The sequence below is a fragment of the Papilio polytes genome, unplaced genomic scaffold (genome assembly GCF_000836215.1).
Source record: "Papilio polytes unplaced genomic scaffold, Ppol_1.0 DF824135.1, whole genome shotgun sequence".
NCBI lineage: Eukaryota > Metazoa > Arthropoda > Insecta > Lepidoptera > Papilionidae > Papilio > Papilio polytes.
In genome coordinates, this window is record NW_013525069.1 from 2,657,009 (window position 1) to 2,677,649 (window position 20,641).

The following is a 20,641-nucleotide window of genomic DNA, read 5'->3' on the forward strand; positions in this document are numbered from 1 at the left end:
TTTAGTGAAATTGTATACGTAAACGATTTAACAACAAGAACACTTTAATAAGTAGGTTACTACAACAAACTTCTTATCTACCTGCCTTAGTCTACGAACTTGACTCTATAGTTGCTGAAGCTTAGCAGTTAGTTTGCACGAAATTAACACTATGTTTATTCTGTTTTACATAATCAGAAGTTATTAATTTTATAACCAAACTAGCCGTTGCTAACTTCGTCTACGAGAAATTAAAAAGTAATAAACTCTACGGCCTATGTTACTCTCAGATTAATTCCCTATCTAATGGTGAAAGAATTTTTAAATTCGGTCCGTTTTTACGCGAATCAAATACATACAAAAATCTTTCCTTTTTATTATATTAGTTTAGATATACAAGAGATATAGCATTTGCAAGTCGTCTTTCCTTTGTTCTTTTCTTTGAATGGTTCGTTCTCTTTTATTTAAATGATTTTGTATGAAAACAGTAAATTGAATGTAATTTGTTGTATTTTCCAGACCTGCCGCAATTGCGGTTAAGCAATTAAAACGTTGGTGTAACTTTAAATTATCAATATTATATTTATATTTATATTTTCTGCTTTTATAATTAACTTTTTGACTACTAATGAGGTTTTGGTGATTTAATGTTGCCAATCTGTTGACGTCATTAATTTTAATTTGTAATTAATTAGTGACAGACAAAGACATGTTTCGAACTTGTGACATTTTAATTTAGTTTACAATTCGGCTTATGCTTATTATTTAATAATAAATTGAGGTAAAGATCCTATGTCCTTAGTTTTCTATACACATAGAGCTATCAAAAGCCAGAAAGTTATTTTTATCACAGATCTCTACTAAAAAAGTCGTCCTTACGACTTAAGTACGTCCAATTTGCAGTACTAACTTGTGTTATGATTCCTCGCACGTTTGATAATTGTGATATAACATGCAAATATTTAGCAAGACTCGCCTCGCCCCTTATCGCCGGAGTCGCTACAGGCAGCGCCAATCAGCGAAATGTTTACAAGTTAAACGACCTCTTTCATCTCACTTTCAGCGCGCTATTAAATGAATTTCCTGGAAATGTATTCATTCAGGATAAATAAACAATTTATAAAGGTAACTGGAATATTACATGAATTCATGGAATCGTTTGCTATAAAGTGTTTCTCTGATCTCGGCTTTGAAATTTAAACTTACCAAAGGAATGCTTAACTTATCCTGCCTTTTTTAACAGAAATAATCTTGAATTTAATAATGTTATCTCTGCTTTCTAACTAACACTAACTGTGGGCTAACAACAACTACGGTTGTAGTTAGCATTTGGTGTACTGTTCTCGTCCGTACCTGTAATTTTTTTTTATTAAATTAAAAGGTTAAAATCTCTTTGTTCCTGGGATGTGGGTTACGGATTTTTAACAATAGGCGTTGGTGCCACTATCTCTTGCGTTACCTGAGCTTCATTGTCTACCTCAAGTCTTCCTCACTTTAGTTAAGTGTCCTAAGAAAATGTAGAGTAACACTACATAGGTATAAAATATAAACATAATTTGTACCTTGAATTTTAAGAGCGCCCAAACACCTTTTACTAAACTAAACTATCGCACAACTGTTTAGTTGCGTTTTGATTCTTATGAGCTTATATCGGACACACTACTCGATTTTTGGTAATGCCACTAAAGAGTTGAATGAGCAGAGGAACAATCGACAATCGATCAACAGCTCGCTGTGAAAATACTTCGTTTCTTTCAAATGACAACAGGATCAATTTCGAATATGCTTGTTTGTATTTTAAAACAATTTGTTCAATTAAATAGCACTCGAATTCGGTTGTTTACAAGTCCATGCGTAATTTCCTAAATGGGTTTTCCATTAGAAAATTAAAACGATTTGCGTGGATACAGCGACAAATGTGGATTTATTAGAATTCATCAGAATATATGATCAAACAGACCATAGTTTAGCGATCTCTTACAAGGGTATTGTTGTGATAGAAATTGCCTGATACCAATTACCATTTGCTTTTAAAAGGGTTGAATGTAATTTTCCCGAGCTAGATGCAATAAATGTACAAAGAATTCACTACGTTTATGTTCTAGAGCCGTTTAAAAGGAAATGGTTAACAACAAAGAGGCAAAGCGTCAGTGGCTTGAGCGAGACGGGATTCAATTTTGCTGAATGGATTGAAAGAAACAAGAATCTATTCTCCAAACGAAAAGATCGTGTACACAAAGATTTACGTTTCAGAAAAACAGTACTTTGAATCCGTCTACTAAATTAAATGTAGATATAATTTATTTAAATAGAAAATATTGTTCTGTTTGTAAAAACCATTTGTCGAGAATAGCGGTCGACTTACAATTAAAATAAACCAAGCCAATTATTTTCTGCTTGTTAAAGTATTGTTATTTAACAACGATTCAATTCTGCTCCTGAAATTTTATTTTATACAATACGTAACATTAATACGTTGTATGGACTCATAAGTATTTTTTTATTTATTTATCTTTAGCTACTAGGATATGCCTATAAATCAATCTATGTTTAATACTCGAATTAAACAATATAACTTGTATACGATAGCAAATTAATTATCTTCTGTTACATAAATTGAAAACTTAATAAGTAATATTTGATATGTTATCAGATATGTAGTTAATCCCAGTTATCTTCTCTATTTAGACTAGTTTGCATATTTCTCTGTTCTTTACAAGGGACGGGAATCGCTGCGGTTTGCTTTTCTTTACGGATTCCATTCCGTGGTTAACCAGCGTTTGTGGTTTGCTGCACTGGTCCATTCTATAAAAGGATTGTATTAATATAATAGATTAAAACTGTTTAATATCATTATAATGTTATAACTCCTAAAGATTAATTGCCTTTTATCTTGAACGCTGACGTGCTGCTTAAAAAACTGGACATTCCAGGTATGTAGTCAGTTTATATAGACTTGTTCTCGAATTAACAAATGTAATCTACTGGTTCAGGTCATTAACCAGAACGCGACAAATTAAAATTCTATATTCAGATATCTACATGTAAAAATTAACATAAAGTACTGATGGTATGTTTCACATCAGTTATAGTTATTCAGCTTAATTTTACTTAAGAGCGCATCTAAAAACTATCGCACAACTAATTAGTCTCGATTTGACTCCCGTGAACTTATATGGAAGTGCACACATTACTCGATTTTAAGTTTTGCAATAAAACAGATGAATTGGCAGCGAAACAAACGACAATCGCACCACAGTTGTGCTATTTTTAGTCAAAGGCCTGTGCCTGCTCTAAAAATTTATAGATAAGTTAATGTTTTTGGACACCATTCGTTTTGTTTTTAAATATCAATAATTTTGCTTGCCACAGCATCTTCATTTGACTTGCTATATACTACAATTTATCCACGTGTTTGCTTGTTTCATGTTAAAAAATTGTAAAGTGACTTCATGTAAGAGTAACAAACCGAAGTCGTACTTTTAAGTGTAAGTAACGAGACACGCAGCACACGAGCACGTCTTCGGACGAACCAGTTCCTTACCGTTCGTGTTTTCGATAAATATTTATAGGACTATTATGTCTTATCAATACTAATACGAAGCATCCAATTGGCAAACGAGAGAATTCGATTTAACGAATTAACAAAACTCTATGCCCTTTACTAACTCACTGTATTTGATTTAAGGTCCTTTGTAAGTATTTTACAGTTGTTTTATAGGATTGTATTGTAAGATTTGTCTTATATACGTCGAAATGAAACCATAATACGGTTATATTTGTTCATTTTCACCGAGATCGAGTACCTTTACTTGTAAAACAGGTTAGTTTTCAATTCATGTGCGCTCGATAAGATTAAAGACTCCAGTTTAATTATCAGCGGCGTTTTCGGATCGATACGGCGAGATAAGTGATTTACGGGAAGCCCACCGTGTCTGAGAAGGTACAAACAAAATGTGGATCACTATCGCTGTATCAGTCCGTGATGATAAAATATCTAACAAACAAAGACTTTGTTACCAAATAGTGTGCTTTGCTTTTCAGCGCGGGAAAGTATTAATCACTCTTAAAAATGTTTGTATGTGTAACAATTCTACACCGGAACATACAACTTCTAATACAAACTTAGCAATTATTTCCTATGTTTTCCTTGATGTCGTTAATATTTTCGATAATTACTCTTAAATAAGTAAGTGTTCACGTGTAGGAGCTAGTGTTGATTCAATTCTATGTTAATGCAGCCACGGGTTGGTACCTGAAATAGACTAGCGAGAACTCACGTTAATGGAAAGTAAATGTTCTGAGAACACGCCCACTGCTGTTTAATACTCGGTACGTTATCTCAATATCGCAACTTTCCCTTACAGCAATAACAGAAGTTCTACCCAGTTAATGTTCATTAATGAATCTTACTTCTTACTAATATTTAAAGGCGAAAGTTTAGATGGATGGATGGCTGTTTGTTAGAGTTTGTAGGCTAAATTGCTAAACGGATCTTGATGAAATTCGGCATAGATGTAGAGAATACATTGGAAGAACACACATTTTTTATTGACTCCACGCGGACATAGTCGCGTCCGTAAGCAAGTTTCCATATAAATATATGATGTGCAATTTATAAACATGTCCTTTATTCAAAATAATGTTCATCTAGGTTAAAATAACAGTTTTCCTTTGAATTTGTTTTTTATTTACATCAGAATCATGAGTCGAGAAACTAAAATTACGCATAGAAATTTAAACAAAGTTTTTATGATATAAATTGATTCTGAAGTTTCCTCTAAATTAGTACCATATTAACGAGGTTAATTGGTGAATCACAGCCAGTCTTTGAAGCCACGTGGGAGGCGTCTGGTTGTGCAACGGACCTAAGATGCTGGCGAAATCTAATCTTACGGCACGTGGCTTAGTGCTAAGCTACAGTACAGCCTTTTACGATCCACGCACTATTGGGAAATTACATTTGATTTATTGTGCGGTCTCGCTGAGTAACAATAAATGTTGCAGGAACCAATAAATGCTTGTAAATTGATATAAGGAAAAGTGAATTTGTTCATTGTTTTACTTTCTATTAAACATTTTGGCCGTTTCAGTGTAGCTGCACCCTTAATCCAGAATTGTTACTCCGCCTACGCACTACAAGCTGAGTCAGCGGTCCCTTGCTGACGACTTTCATAATGCGACGCGTTTCCATTCGCAAGCTTGTATTGTGTTAGCGAAGGAATGTAATTTAGTTGTTGACCCGACAAGTTCACAATGAGATTTTCTTCGTCCCGCAATACTACAATGGATACACGTGTTCAGCGTAATACGTGCCCGCAGAATGGCGATACTGTTATTGTTCTCGAAGCGACGCGAGGGAAGACTTCCGCAGATCTTATTCTCAAGGTTAAGAGCATTGTAATGGCTTCTTGTGGACGCTGAGCCGCTTCAGCCAATTGATCACATTGTTTCTTGCACAATAGCGTACGATAAAAACGTGGTACGGTTTATTTGCTATTTATGTTTGAAGGACAATTTCACTTATCGATAAATTTAGTTTTAACCGTCCCAAAGTCGACAAAAGAAATCTATTTGTACGGAATCGTTTGTAACCAACCTTTTAAGTTTGAATCGTCATGATTTCGATTTCACTGTGTGCCTGTCGATTGTGTACGGAATTTAGTCCTGATAAGTTTGTACGAATTTCCTTTAAATTGTAGATGTAGACTGTCGGAAATAAGGGGCATTAAGAAGCGCCCGCACGTACAGTTCCCAAATGAAATTTCCAAGTTCTAAGAGAGCGAAAGGTTAGTTCGACCGTAAACCTCCAGGGGGCGTTTACTGGCTTATGAATGACTTCCAGTATTGAAGTAAGCATTCTTGCCCTTTTTAATTTGTATTCATCAATAAAAAAAATTAGAGCTCTTGTAAATTAATACAATTCAAAATTATTTTTATTTGCTTACATTTAAACTGGTCATTGATAAAACGGACCCTTTTCAAGACTCGCGCTAATCCGGTAAACGCGAAAGGTTTTTGTTGAGCTTTTTACTGCCTATAAAACGCCGATTTTCTTAAAGCTCCTTGTCCGAGTAATAAATGTTGAAAAAATATTGCTCGTGGCAATGGGATTTAACATTAAGTTATTTATTTTCAACGGCGGGAAGGTGCGGCTTCAGTGAGCGAAACTAGATTACGGAGTTGACGGACCCGCAGACTTTCCCGGAATCAAATTTAAGACGTTTCTAACTGGCTGTTTATTACATTATTTTTTTTTCACGTATTTTAATGTAATAAATTTCATATTAATTAGAAATCAAGTTTTACAAATACATTTTAGAAATATCGACAAAACAATAAAATTGTTACTCAGGATTTCTTTTGAAAATCTTTTTGTTTAATTCTTTAAGTAAATTTAAGCACGTTCCTTATCCCCTTTTCAACTTGAGACTCGTCGGAGGCGAGTCAGTACGTGGTCGCAGTCTCGAGCCGGTTCTATTTCGGGAGCGGACGCAGATGGTGAAGGTCGTCCGTACTAAACGCCACTTATTTATTTAACTGTAGCCCGTACGGCGAGCCTCAATGTATCCCTTACTTTTTTTTGCCGAGACTAATAAAAGAATGGAGACGCACCAGGGGTTGCGTAGGTATTCTGTATATTTGTATTATGTCTGATACACGATTGTTGGTTTTAGTAGCCCTAACAGAATTTATCAGGTGTTCTTTTAGGTAGATATATACAAAACTATAAAATAGTATGAAATGAAACAATATTAATAACAAGCAGACGGGGTGGTGGCTTGCATGTTTGACTTTCATTAGGGAGCGACCACGCCCGGACGGCGGCTCCGCCATATCGAGCTACAGTATTTGTTGTACATCATACTGGCTGTTTGGGACTTAATGACTCATTTACTCACTGCTATAGACGCTAATAAATGTTTTGTTTTAGACATCTAGAAGGTTCTAGATATCAGTATTATATTAGCATTGTCCTTACGATTGGTGATGATTTCGAGTCGTTACATTGATTAAAGTGTATGAAGGTTAACGTTTGGAAATGAATTGGTGGATGGTATAATGAGTTTTAGAAGTACAAGTAGCTTCTCATAAGGCCGAAGCTTTGCGTTGTTCATTGTTACATTACAAAGTCTCGCCACCGGCCGCCGGGTGCAAACCCATCGCCAACCCACCGCCGACCCATAGCCGACCCATCGCCCTGTTCAGGCCGCACCCTCCGAGGGCACGCTGTAAAATTATACGAAATTTCCCTTTAGTCATTTACTTAAGAGGGGACGCATTTTTAGGGGAAAGTATCCACCACTCCCATGTTTTATGAGTAAAATGTTACCTTTGTTGGCGTCCTTTTTATTATTTTTATGTGTTTTTGAAGTAATAATTACAGATGTCACATAGTTTGATTAAAATTACAGGTATCCATGCAATCAGTAATTTTTTCTTCATTCGCATAATACTATCGGTTTGTGAATATTAATCGAGTAGTTAGAAAACTTAGACTTGATCTAAAAGTTAAACTGGGAAAATTTAAGTTGAGATAAGAAACTTTGAAGTCATCTATAAGCGGTAAATTACCCTTACGCCAGTATTTCTAATTTCAGCTTTACTTCGTTTGCAGTAGCGATCTATTGAAGACGAAATTAGATTCAAGTCTTATAGACTTTGAGATCACTTTAAGTCCTATGGGAGTTGCGAAGAAAATTGCAAAACTTTACATCTTTTTTGTAAGGCTTTGTAGATAAATATACAATTGTTTGATGGTTATTTATTTTAAGTAACTTAAAATGGTCAAAAACCATATTTTTTTTATAGTTTGTATGTCCGTCTACTGAAAGGATGTTTATTTATCAAATGCTAGCTGTTGCTCGCGACTTCGCCCGCGTGAAATTAAAAGTATAGTCTATGTTACTCACAGAACAATTCCCTTTCTAATGGTTAAGGATTTTTAAAATCGGCCCAGTAGTTTTTGAATTATTTCAAATGTTTGTTACAAAAGTATTTAAAAAAATACAAATCTTTCCTCTTTAGAACGCAAATATGTAGGTCCTTATGAGAGCTAATAAAGTCATTGCACTAAAATTAAACATGCCTTTAAAATGTTATGTGTTATTTATGGTATTACGTGAAACTTTCCACTTGTCTTGTACCAACATTACTGTGAAGATAACGGATGTCAGTAATGATTCGTTTGCGGCGAAGCGTGTTTTATTAAGCATCAATAGATTCCTTCGGGATATTCAGATCTTGACCCCTGTCTAGACGCGTTATAATAACGCGTCTAGTCGACTTATTAAAATTGTTATTTCGGTAGCTTTATCGTCCCATATCTCATTAAAATATTTATTGGATACAAAGATATTACACATGATAAGGGCTCTTGTATTGATTGGAACATTAATTCGCATTCTACGAGGTCATTTCTTTATGAACATTAATATTTTGTTCATCGTAAAATAATCTGACTTCTTACTAATATTATAATTGCGAAGGTTTAGATGAATGGATGTTTGTTAGAGTTTGTAGCCTAAGCGGCTGAACGGATCGCGATGAAATTTGACATAGACGTAGAAGATCGTCTAGAAGAACACATAGGCTACTACAAACTTTAGTTATTTTAATTACACGCGGACAGAGTCGCGGGCGAAAACTAGTAAAAACATAATTACATTTTGTAGTAATTAAAATTAAGTTAGAGTTCCTACGGTATATTTTGCATAACGCAAAATGGACTATAGTAATAATTTCTTTAGTACACTTTGTCTTTTCAAGGTAAAAAACAGCACATATCTATTCTTCACTTATTCAAAAGCCAACCTTGGCAGCGTTTTGACCTCGCGATAAGGCAATTTCATTCATACAAGTGGTGTACGGCCTTGCTGCTAATTTGACACTATTTCCATGTGTTAATATTAGATTCCAACTCATTGTCCTACGTTTTATTGAAGTGAACTTCGAATTGTGCTAATTGTTGGATTTCCGTGAACCTAATCGTTAGTCATCACCTTTGTTAGAATATGATTGTAGGTTGCTTAATAGCGAACTAAAACCCTGTAAGTTATTTGTAATGTTGGGTATTATTAAAATTTTACAAGGAATATGAAGTAGATTTTATATACATGTTATTCTATCACACATGTTCTTTGTTATTTATTGAATTTAATTTATTAGTAATTTTGGTTATTCAACTCAGAAAACATTAATAAAATGATGTTACGATATATCTTTTATTACGTTCCGTTGACGTCTTCACAGATGCGATTCGAGTCTTCGACTGGTATTGTATTGACTAGTGTTTGTGTTACAGTCACTAAGGAGACCGACTCGATTAGATAACACGCCGTCTACGTGGAATATTCCTCGTCGTTGAATCGATTTAATGATATTTAGTCTCTCTATTATGATTTATTCTAGTATTTTTAAACGTCCCTAACACTACTCTAAATATGTTGATATATTTTTGTATTGGTGCTACAAAAACGAATTTAATAAAAACAAAGTTAAATCACATTGCTTGGAATTCGTTTAATGAATAAAAAAAGATTTTGAATCAGAAATGTTGGTAGACTATTAAAAATGAAAAATAGGTTACTACAAGCTGTCCTATGCTTTACAAATTAGCTCACCCGAGACGTGCAAAAAATGAAAATTAAATTTAGCCGCATTGTTTTTTAACGGCACGAGGAGAGGCGGGGCCGTGTAATTAACTGCCACAAAGAGCGGGTTACGCGAATAATTCACAATGCAGTATGCTAGAATAGGAACCTCAACTGCTGCGAACTTCCGATGATAATAATGTGTATAGTGCAATGCAATTTTTAACGCCGCCTACGTCACGACTGCGCTCATCTTTGTCTTTATTTGGAACAATTGTTACAATATTATTCATCTAATTAATCTCTACAGTACTAGATTTGTGAAAAGTGGCCTTTTATAAATAAATGAATACGTGATAGGATGAAATTAAATTGTGCTTGTGTTTCTAATTGTGGTTTTTATTTTGTTTCAGGTATTATAAATACAATGTCGTCAAAATTAGCGTTGAACTGGTGATGTATAAATAAAACTGAAGTCGCACACAAATAATCACTTGGACGTTGACTTTGAAGAGTAAATATTTGTATTAACTGCACACCATAACTATTATCTCTGAATACTGACCATGAACGAGATAATTGTGCTGATATCACCACGAGTGTCATCTCATTGCGCAACGGACTCTAAACATTGTTGTGTCTCTTTGGACATAGAATTATTTGTATTTCATCTTTTATTGAAGTAATTCAAAATGTTATTGGTTTCCAGCTGTAAAATAGGAAACTTCACCTTTTCAATAAAGAACAAAACTGCCAATACGCTAGTAAACAAATAAAATAACAGTGTATCATGTTATTTAATAGCGTAGACAATCTTGTTATCCGCGTGGCTAGCTAATCCTGATAATCCTACGATATTGTTAAACGCTACGAGTAACCTGTCGCTATTTTCAAGGTTTTATCTTGCTATAAAAATAAACATTTTGTTTTCGTATTATAAAATGTACTGTTGGAATATTTAAGATTTACTATATGTAAATTCATCGATTCCTTCACTCTGTATTTCTTAATTAAAATATTTATTTTTATTCCACATTTGTGTGCATTGCGTGGATGTCGGCCACGGTCAGCGTGCTCGCCTCACGCCGGTATTTCCAATTAAAGCTGTAATACGGCGAATTTCGCACTAACATTTCGCTTACGATTTCATTATTCTGACTGCGTTATGCTTCACGTTATCTTAATTTCAGACGTATTTAGAAAACCACAAAAGAGTTTAATTTTTAAACGCACTTGCATATCCTTTTTCGTTGCGCTCCACTCCTAAAGTTGAAAGCATAAAACGAGCTGGGCTGTTATATGCAAAAAGTATTTTTCAATTTTGAATAGTTACTTTTTAATTGGCGCATTTGATTAATAGTTTAAGCAATATCACATTAGTGAAGATTTTACTTATTTTCAATTTCCGGCAAAAAAATTTATGACACTTATACTTCACAGTATGTCGTACCTTCGCCCCCACATGTCATTTTTATAGCACCTTTTCTATTACACATTGCGTAGACTCGACCCGAATCTAAAGTATCAACGTGTCCTTGCTATCTTCACTGCTGTCTTATTATTTACGTGTTGCCAAGTGCCATTTGTAAGTAAAATGTTATTATAAAAATCTCTTTTTACTAACTTTGCTTTGAAACGTGAGCTATCTTTGTTGAGATGTTTTAACCTAAACTGGGTCACTGTTTGGTAGATTGTTAATTGCTTCTTTTGAGGCTATTACCCAAAATGTAATTGAAAGTATTTGAAATCATGTTTCCACGCTGGATATCTGAAGTATTTTGACAAAAACCGTCGTCTTCGAAATTTAATATAAATTCCTCATCGACTGGCGTTCACCCTGTAATTCGTTAAGTACGGAGCTGTGCCAGGGGAGATTGCCCTGCTGGATGATAGATTGGCTCATTATCGGATGCTAATTAGGCCAAGTGATGTTAGGAAGTATGCCAGGACACAGTTTTTAGCTCGTTGTGTAAGTCGTGAGGACATATTTTTTTTACTTTTAGAAAATAAATATTTTCAAGTGCGGCTTTTGTTGTACATTTTACTCTATGACGTTAAAGGCAATTTAGATTTTTATGATAGTAATAGGCCTAGCTAACTTACTCGGACCCTGTATTTCTACGGAATACGTATGTATAATATCGTATCTACGTCGTACTTCAATGAAATTGGAAGCGGCTGAGTTGGTCTCGCTCCTAGCAAATACAATCTATATGAAGATTCGATTGCCTCTACGTGTCTCGTTCGAATTTGTTTCGTTACACATCGAGCAGCGATGGATTTTCGTTGTAGCTCAAATTTGTATTCGCCTTGCACAGGTATTTTTCTCTTGAATGGTTTCTACGCAATTTATTCTTTTATATTGCGGGAAACCTTGCTCTGTGTTACCAACGGTTACCTTTTTATATTGAGATCGAATAGTTCACAAGATTGAACATACGTGAAAATTTATTTATGTAATTGAAATGTAGTAGTTATTCTTTACACAACGTGACTTAACAAAATATTCTTAGTTATCGATAATAGCGATGCACTTTTCGAAAACTGAAAAAATTAGATTTATTTAATTTTTATCTTTATTCGTTGTTAATAAACTTATAGATTTCAATAGCACTTTATCTGTAAGTAGTAATTTGTAAAGGTTCATTCAACTGTAACGAAGTCGTAACGTGTTTAGTTTGTCGTATCGGCGGCGTTCCAGCGCAGACAGTTGGAACGGCCCGAGCCGCCGCGGCGCCACCACACGTCATCACCTCACCCCTCACCTCTCACCCCTAACCCCTAAACAAACTTCCTCACCCTTATTAGTAGTAAACATGATACTTTTACCTACCTAGTTCTTCTACAGTTTTATTTCAAATTCAAATGTTCCTGTATTTCTTTGGTCATGGCGTTGGGTGCGTACGTTGGTGTCGACGAAGAAAAACCCCATGTTTGGGTGGACGGTAACGAGAGAGTCAGGTTGTGAGTTTGCCTGGCTCTGCGATAGACCGCCTACAGTCCTATTTATAACAAAATCAATGTCTCATCGATGATGTTGCACAAATGAGTCACGTTAATGTTAAATGATTTCCTTTTACTTTAGATAAAGAATTGTGATTTCACTTCCTTGCTATATAAGATATTATTTTTTGGAAATTTAATTTAGTTACAGTATACACTAAAATTATGTTTGCAGTTTTATATTATTTTGACGTCGGCATTTCTACCGAAGTTCGTACTAGGAATTTACGAAAAACTGGAATTTAACATCTGTTCATTTGCACCTGCCAAAGTAACCGGTCTGTAAGAATTTAATTGGCCTTCAGAAGTACCAGGGCAGCATGAATGCGCAAGATGTTAAGGGATACGTAGGTGTGTGAGATATAAAATGATAATCGACCAAGCGGAAAGGTTTAGTACATCGTCCTCGTTCCCGTATTTGTTACCGACCTGTACGGAACTTATCCCATTACAAGTTTACTCGCTTTCACGCAACTTATTAACATAATTGCCAAGAAACGTAAGACGTTACTCGTTCGAAGTCTTTTAGACGTCTTCTCGTGACCCGGAAATTCAGTCAAGGGATTACTTTAATACCAGTTTGCAGGTTTCAAATTTACTCATATTTTACGTGTTCTTTGAAGTGACGTTTTTAGAGATTTTTTTTAAATATCGGGTTTTACTATTGAGAATACAACGTCAATAGATTAATACACGTATATCTATATATTCAAGTTTCATTCCTTCAAGCATGTGTTTTGAACATTCATTATTTACTTGCCTCAGCCCGCGACTCCGTCTGCGTGGAATTAAAAGAAACTTAAGTGAGTAAGCTATGTGTTCTTCCTGACTATTCTCTACATCTACACTAGATTTCATCGAAATCCGTTCAGGCTACAAACTCTAACAAACATCCATCTAAACTTTCGTATTCATAACATTAAAATAGGTAAGTATTAAACAATTAAAAAAAAAACTATTTCACGTGTTTCAGTGGCTTCGATCCTTGTTATGGTTCATATACTAAGCGAAACTCTAAAATTCATTTATACGAGTTTGCTCCATATCTTTATATGACCTTAAATTAAAATCACCTCATCTTAGTACTCGTTGCTCGATAGATAGATCATTGTTTATCGAGGTCACATGTGTCTATAGATGACAAGAGATCGCTTACCTTTACCTGACCTATGCTCTTGTTTGTGTTAATAAAAAACCGATTCGTCTACAAAGCATTGTTGGAACAGTTGTTTACAATTCTGAGAAAAAAAAATTGTTATTCTATACTCGTACAGGTCAATTGACTCATTGCAAGTGCAAAAAGTTTTACGAGAATTTTGTTTTCTGTAGTTTAATTAAAAGGCATGAATTGAATTGATAATCGATTTATTACATGTTGTATCTGATCAGAGGTATACTTTATCGCGTGTAATACCGGTTGGAATGGTTTTTTTTTGTTATTCGTACGAGCAAGTTTTAACTAACACAAACACCAACTAATAACGATTAGGTCGCTAGCGTTATTTACTTGTTAAATATTTAAATAGCACTTTAAGATATAACACTGCTTATGGAGTCCCCAATGAAAGGGATTTCAATATTTTTCTATTACCAACCGTTCATTTATCTGCACGGGTCGATAGATTGCAGTGAATGAGAGCGGGGCAGATAATGCGGACTGCATCGAAAGTGCAACGGCTACGAGTGGCTCTCTGCGTAGTTCAGCGATGTGACGTCAGCAAGGTTGTTAAGGTTGTGCATTACGTCATATTTCGATAGTCTGTTTAGTACCGCGTCACTGAAGGTGTTCTGTACAATAATAAGCATAGTTTTTAACAAAGAATAACACCTAATATGATGGCTGATTAATCACATTATTCACTTGCTTTTAGGTTGTAATTTTATTTATCAAATATTTATAATACGGACTAAAAAGCTACAAAAATGTAATAGAATACAATAAATAGATTCAGCCTCATTTTAGAGCGAATAGACTTATTTAAACAAGTTCAATAAACAGACGGCGTTTGTACAAAACGACAAAAAACGTAATTGCCTAATTTGGATCGAATAAATACAAGATACTGTTCTCCAAGAGATATCGCGTTTTAAATGAGCGATACCAAGTAGGGCGCGCGGTGACGCAATCGTTTTCGTATTCTATGCGGTCACGAGTCGCGTCTCCTGCGTCTTTGAGGGTCAATTTAGAAAGACGCTCTAAATGTGCGTGCCTACAATATATAATAAAAATATTTGTAATCTCCCTTTAGATAAGTTGATCTAGAAGGTTTATTTAAAAAAGTAGGAAATAGAATAATGGTCAATAAATTTTAGATGTAAATGATCGTCGTTAAACCAATTGTTGAATTAATATCACGTATTATCATTAAATATCAATTTACTTTTGAGATAATGTAAAATATTCTGTATACAAAGACAGGGCCTATCTCGAGTACCGCAACACTTCCGGTTCCCAGTCGGAAGCTGTCGTTAGAGCACGAATTATATCGCGTCTAGGTAATAGTATCAACATTCAGTGTAATTCTACTTGTTAGCAATACACACTTTGTATAATGTTATTATAAGTAAAACGTGATATTGAGCATTTAGTGTTTGTGTTTGTGTAAATTTTATACCACTTTCTAAAGAAAACTAAGAGAAGTTGTAAGTACTCGTAAAAAGTATGCATATGAGGGATGTGTCGGTACTGGCAATCTGTGGTATAGGAAGTGAAATGTGTGCCAACTAATGTTCCGACATATTTCGATTCTAACAAATAACTAAAAGAAATGTGATATAAATGTTCAGAGTCAACCGGAAGTGAGAATTAAACTCAATAAACCATAAGAATGGTGTCCCTATTTTGCGACGTAGAAGGTGATAAATATCGATAATTAAGCCGTAAATCAGCACAGAACACCGTAGAAAATACACACATTTAAGGAAGAGCTTACGGAATAACATGCGACATTGATATGCGTAACGCCAGCCTTATATCCGCGGCACTCCCGGCAGATATGATAACATACGACGTGAATTAAGTCTGTGTTCAAGTGTTGTATAGTATTTTTCTTAATATTCCATTCAACGACATGTACCTACTTTGCCTTTAAAGGCAAAGTTACTATATGAACTTACTAATATAACAGTTTTAGCGTATATTATTTTGTTTTTTACCCTCCAGCATACGCATAAACAACTAAAGATAGCGATTTATGATATCTATGTGGCCTTGCCCTAAGCCTTGAGGGAAGCTCCCCACAAGGGGCCAATATACGGCGTCAGCATTCTCCCTCGCGACATCGCGACGTTTCTCGCGAAGACATTATTGGCTTTTCCCGGCATAAGTAATGCTTACCGTGCGATATTTTTTTATTATTTTTTATTGCTTACACTTATTGCAGACTTTTGTGTGTATTAATAATATCACCATTTAATTTGTTAAAGAACTAGCCGGCTAATAAAATGAATTGTATGTAATTGTTCACTGTTCGTTAGATGTTTTAATGCTTAAGTATTTCCTTTTTTTTTAAATACACTTATGTGATAAGGGACCGTATATTACCTTCCGTAGTGTTAGACTTTACCGTGTGTCATGAATATATTTATTCAATGACATTGTTAGGTAACCTTTGAAAAGGTGTTCAGATTCGATAACATGAATCTCGTTATTTTGTGGAAGTATTTGTCCCTTTACGATATCCGAAACTCTTGAACATATGTTGTAGCAACGATTTTTCACAGAATATGTTTGAATTTTAATGTTGTTACCACTTTGTAAAGCAAATACGAAATGTTACTTTAATATTTTTTTGTCAGACGTTCATCATTCAGTTTGTAATTAATTAAACTGTATAATTTGTTCGTAGAAATAATTCTATTAATGTCATTTCCTTTGCGACAGACTAAAAAGAAAATGAACTCAGCCGAGGATTCCCGTCCCTTCGTTTCAAATAGAAATAAATAGAGTTTATTAACGTCCTCTGTTACGACAGTTTTTGTGGCTATAGAGACCTGTTATATTAAAATGTAATATTTTATTAATATTAGTAAGGACCTGTCCCACCAAATTGTAAATTGATAACAATCCAACGTGTAAAATATGTTATCGAAATATCGGATTTCGGTTCCTTATCTGATAGTGACGTCATTTTTAAGCTATCTGAAGCTCTATCAGCCAGTGGTGGGACATGCTCTAAGAGTCCTATTTTATTGATAGTATTTTTGTTATGCATTGTCATCTATCTAATAAAAAAAAACAGCAATAGTTATTTGTATCCCATTATTGGAAGATCGGTAGGAAATGCAATCATATTCTACGTTGGGTAGGATATGTATAAATTACTTTGTTCGAAGAAATGTTGGTTACATAAATTGACATAATATACGATTTAATATAAGATAAGCTCAGCTGTAAAAAAGTCCTAGTACTGCTATACTTTACGTTCAGCATTCCTTTTATATAATTTTAATTAAAGAAACCGCACGGAACCTTTGAACTTTCCTTTTTAAATATGAAAGTAGAAAATGTTGAAACTATGTCCTAAAATATTATCAAGAGACAAGTCTCTAATTGGAAAATTATATGAAATACGTTTTCAAAGTTAAAATAAACATTTTAATGAAACTTGAGTAAGATTTGGGTGTTAGGTGTTGCATACACAAAATAATAAGCAAAAATAAACGACTTGCCCAATACTGAATACACCTAAAACCTAAACATCATTTTCATTTAAGTTATTTAAACTTTAAATATCAGTATTGGACAAGTTTTGTATTTCTGTATATTATTTCGTATCGTAATCGTTTCATTACATTGTAACTTTTTATAAGGTAGGTTTCTTTTGGTGATAAGTATTCTGAAATATCTTTTACAGTATGTCCATTAATCTTACCAATTGATGGACGAGTTCGCTACCCTAAAGCTAGGTCGGTGCATTTGGCTGCGAGCCACTCACTTCATCCCCTGCGAAAGATTTTGCAATTCATCTAAAAAATCACATACGGAATGTATACACATCATTTATTATCTAAAAAGTTCCGCACCGTTTTCATTAAAAAGCTTTTGTGGGAAATTGTAAAGAGTATCTTTTCGAGTACATGAAAAACTACTTTCACGAGATAAGATTTTTCGGAAGTTAAATTGAATAATGCTTTCTAGCGAGTGTAATAATGAAGATCGATTGGCGGTCCATTGAGGATGGACAGGCGGGAGCGACGGCCCCTACGTATCTGGCGAGCGGCCAGCCGTCTGCCTCGGCTGGGGACGCCGGCGCTCTGTCGCCGCACCGTACGTACATGCCACGTCGCGCTACGATTACGGTGTTATGTACATATAACGTGCAGTCACACGTCCCAATAGCTTCCTTGTATGTTGTGAGAAATATTCAGTTTTTTGCTACTTGTGACGTAAACTATTAAAGAAGCAGAACGTAAGGACTATATTGAAATAAAGAACATTTCAGAATTCTTAGATGTGATTAATAAAACAAAAGAAAAGTATCCATTATCATAAGCACGTATATCACTTTTTAATGATGGATCTGTAACATTATATTCACACGCATTTTGAAAACCTTGAAGTTCAAAGACATTGAAAACGGTTCAACGTTTAACGTTGCCAAGGTTTTATATCAAGGTTTGACAGTCCTTAAGACCTGGTCACGCTAACTCTTCTAACCCTGACTTAATTTCTTGTTTAAAATAATTGCTTCCGAAACGGCGTTATCATAATCGTTTAGGAAACTGAAGTAATCATTGTATGCGACCCGAGCAATCTCTTTACGCGTGACTAATTTAATACTAAAGGGTCTAACATTACTACCCCACTGTGAAATTGAATTACCATTTCATGTGCTGTAATCACAGGTAGCAATTTGGGGAGATTAATACTGAAACTAACGGCCTATTTTAGACTGTGTCCTGAATTTCTTATGTAAATTGTTCAAGTTGAAAGTATTGTTTCACGTTTGAACACATTTTCAATGTTTAGATCGCATAAGTATTGTTTATAACAAAACTCTTTAAATAAAACAACTTTTCGTGTGTGCACATTTTATGATTAGTTCAATAATAACCAAATTTAATAAGAAATATCGCCTTTTCTTAGAATATCCAGGAATATCTCTCGTTTTCAAATAACTATGAAAATAAATATAAGCCGGTATAGTATTGGGGGTAACGTAACACCGCGATAGCTGGATGTCAGCGGGCAAATTGAAATTTTGATTTATGCTGTGCGCTGCCAGCTTTCAACGAATATGGCTCATGTTTCTTTCTCACATGTTGACAAAAATACATAAATAATTATATAACGTGTCAGCACATCCTCCACGAGATAAACTACAAGTATTTGTCTTTATTTAAAAACAAGGAGTTTTCGCCTAAACATGCACGGCAGATTTTCAAGTCTTAGGAAAAAGTAATTGAAATTTATGTTTCTACATTGTAAATGTGTATATTTAGTTCAATGTACTTCGAAAAACTGTATTATATTAAAAGGGAAATAGTCCAAGGATTTACTTAGTTGTTTTCAATGAACAAATGGGGCATATTTCTCGCTTAACTTTTAATTAAAAGCCCCGAGACCCAAAACTTTTGTCTTCATTATTCTCAAACAAAGTAATTGAGTATTGAAGTAGTAAATAAAGTACAAGAACAACAAAACTGGAACAAAAAAGACAAACAAGTTCCATAGTACGGGACGAGTATCGTTTCAGATACACTTTCCGAGTCTCATCGGTAAAATATCGTGAGCGGACTGCGACATTGGCGCAGTGTATCGTTTTCATTCCAGTCTGCTGCACGATCTGATTTCATGCGATATCCACATTCGAGCGAAGTTTTTTGTAAAAAGAAACAATTGAACGTGCTTTTTGTTTTCCGTTTGATCTTCAGGCTTTTCAACACATTGATCTTTTGTCCTCTTAGTTAAAATTAGCCCTTGATTTTTAATTTATTAATTTATGGCCAAATATTGGAACGACATTTAAATATGTAAATTAAACTCCAAATTCTGGCAGATTATAAGTGGTGCTCGTGAAGAAGAGTGAAAGATTCGTTTTAGAATTCGACCGTTTATCCATATTTTTAGAATGATGAAATTGATTTAGACACCGGATTGAGCTTTTCTTTTCTGTGGCGGGTCGAGTCCGTATTTGTCGACTATAGATAAAAAGTCCACAACCGGTGCTCTGAAAACAAAAGACCACTCCGCGTTTTCGATAAAAAAAAATTGGGTGCTATTCATGAGCTGTACGGTTACTTTTACGTGCCAGATTTTTTTTTATTTCTATCAAAGAAAACTATTAAGAATTCATATTGCACTTCTTTTATTTCTATTGTTAATTATGAATTTCTCATAATTGCAAAATTGCATAGTTTTTTCATAATGGTCGGTTATTTTAGAGCAGAATTTCCATGATACATAAGGGTTTTATTGTTATAGTAATCTTGATAAAGAAACTAAAGTGGGACGAAAGACCGTATTCTTGCGGATTGCGCAAGATATCCTTAAATGTGTTACAATCAGATAACGAACCTTTAGAATCCCCTTACAAAGAAATTCTTATCTAATAGGCGTTTACAGCAGTGTTTAGTACAAATGTAGCAAAAGGTAAAAACCTTTGTTTTTATTTGGAACTAAAGATTTTATTTAGAACAAAAGATGTTTGTGATGTGCTAAGTGGGACAAAAAATTAAGATACTCGATGATTAACAACTAACACTATAAAGTAACCAGGGTAATGTTCTTTTACACACATATTTCTAGTAATGTTGTATTCATATGTGACTTATATACTTTGTAAAGTGGTCTTCTAGAATAGATTTATTTTGAAAACTGACTCAAAGGGTCTTGACCACTTAACGAGTTTAAGTGTGCTAGTGTAGTTTTTAAGAGGAAAATTTTGCTTGCATGTTGCACATAAATTTGCAGGTATCGCCGTCGGCTAAGCGTTCCCCGTGCAGCCGGTGCGCAAACTTAATCCCACATTATGCCGCATCTGGCTACCTAAGGCATTAATTTATAATATGCAAAGACAAAGGGTGTGTTTTAATCCTAATGGATTGAAAACTTTTACTTACAA

The 20,641-nt window shown here is 34.5% G+C and overlaps 1 protein-coding gene across 5 annotated transcripts in view; it reads left to right on the top strand.

Annotated features, from left to right (window-relative positions):
* LOC106099273 (kinesin-like protein KIF13B) overlaps positions 1–20,641 on the top strand; it is a 90,938-nt gene that overhangs the window by 21,678 nt on the left and 48,619 nt on the right. The gene's annotated exons all lie outside the window — the stretch shown is intronic.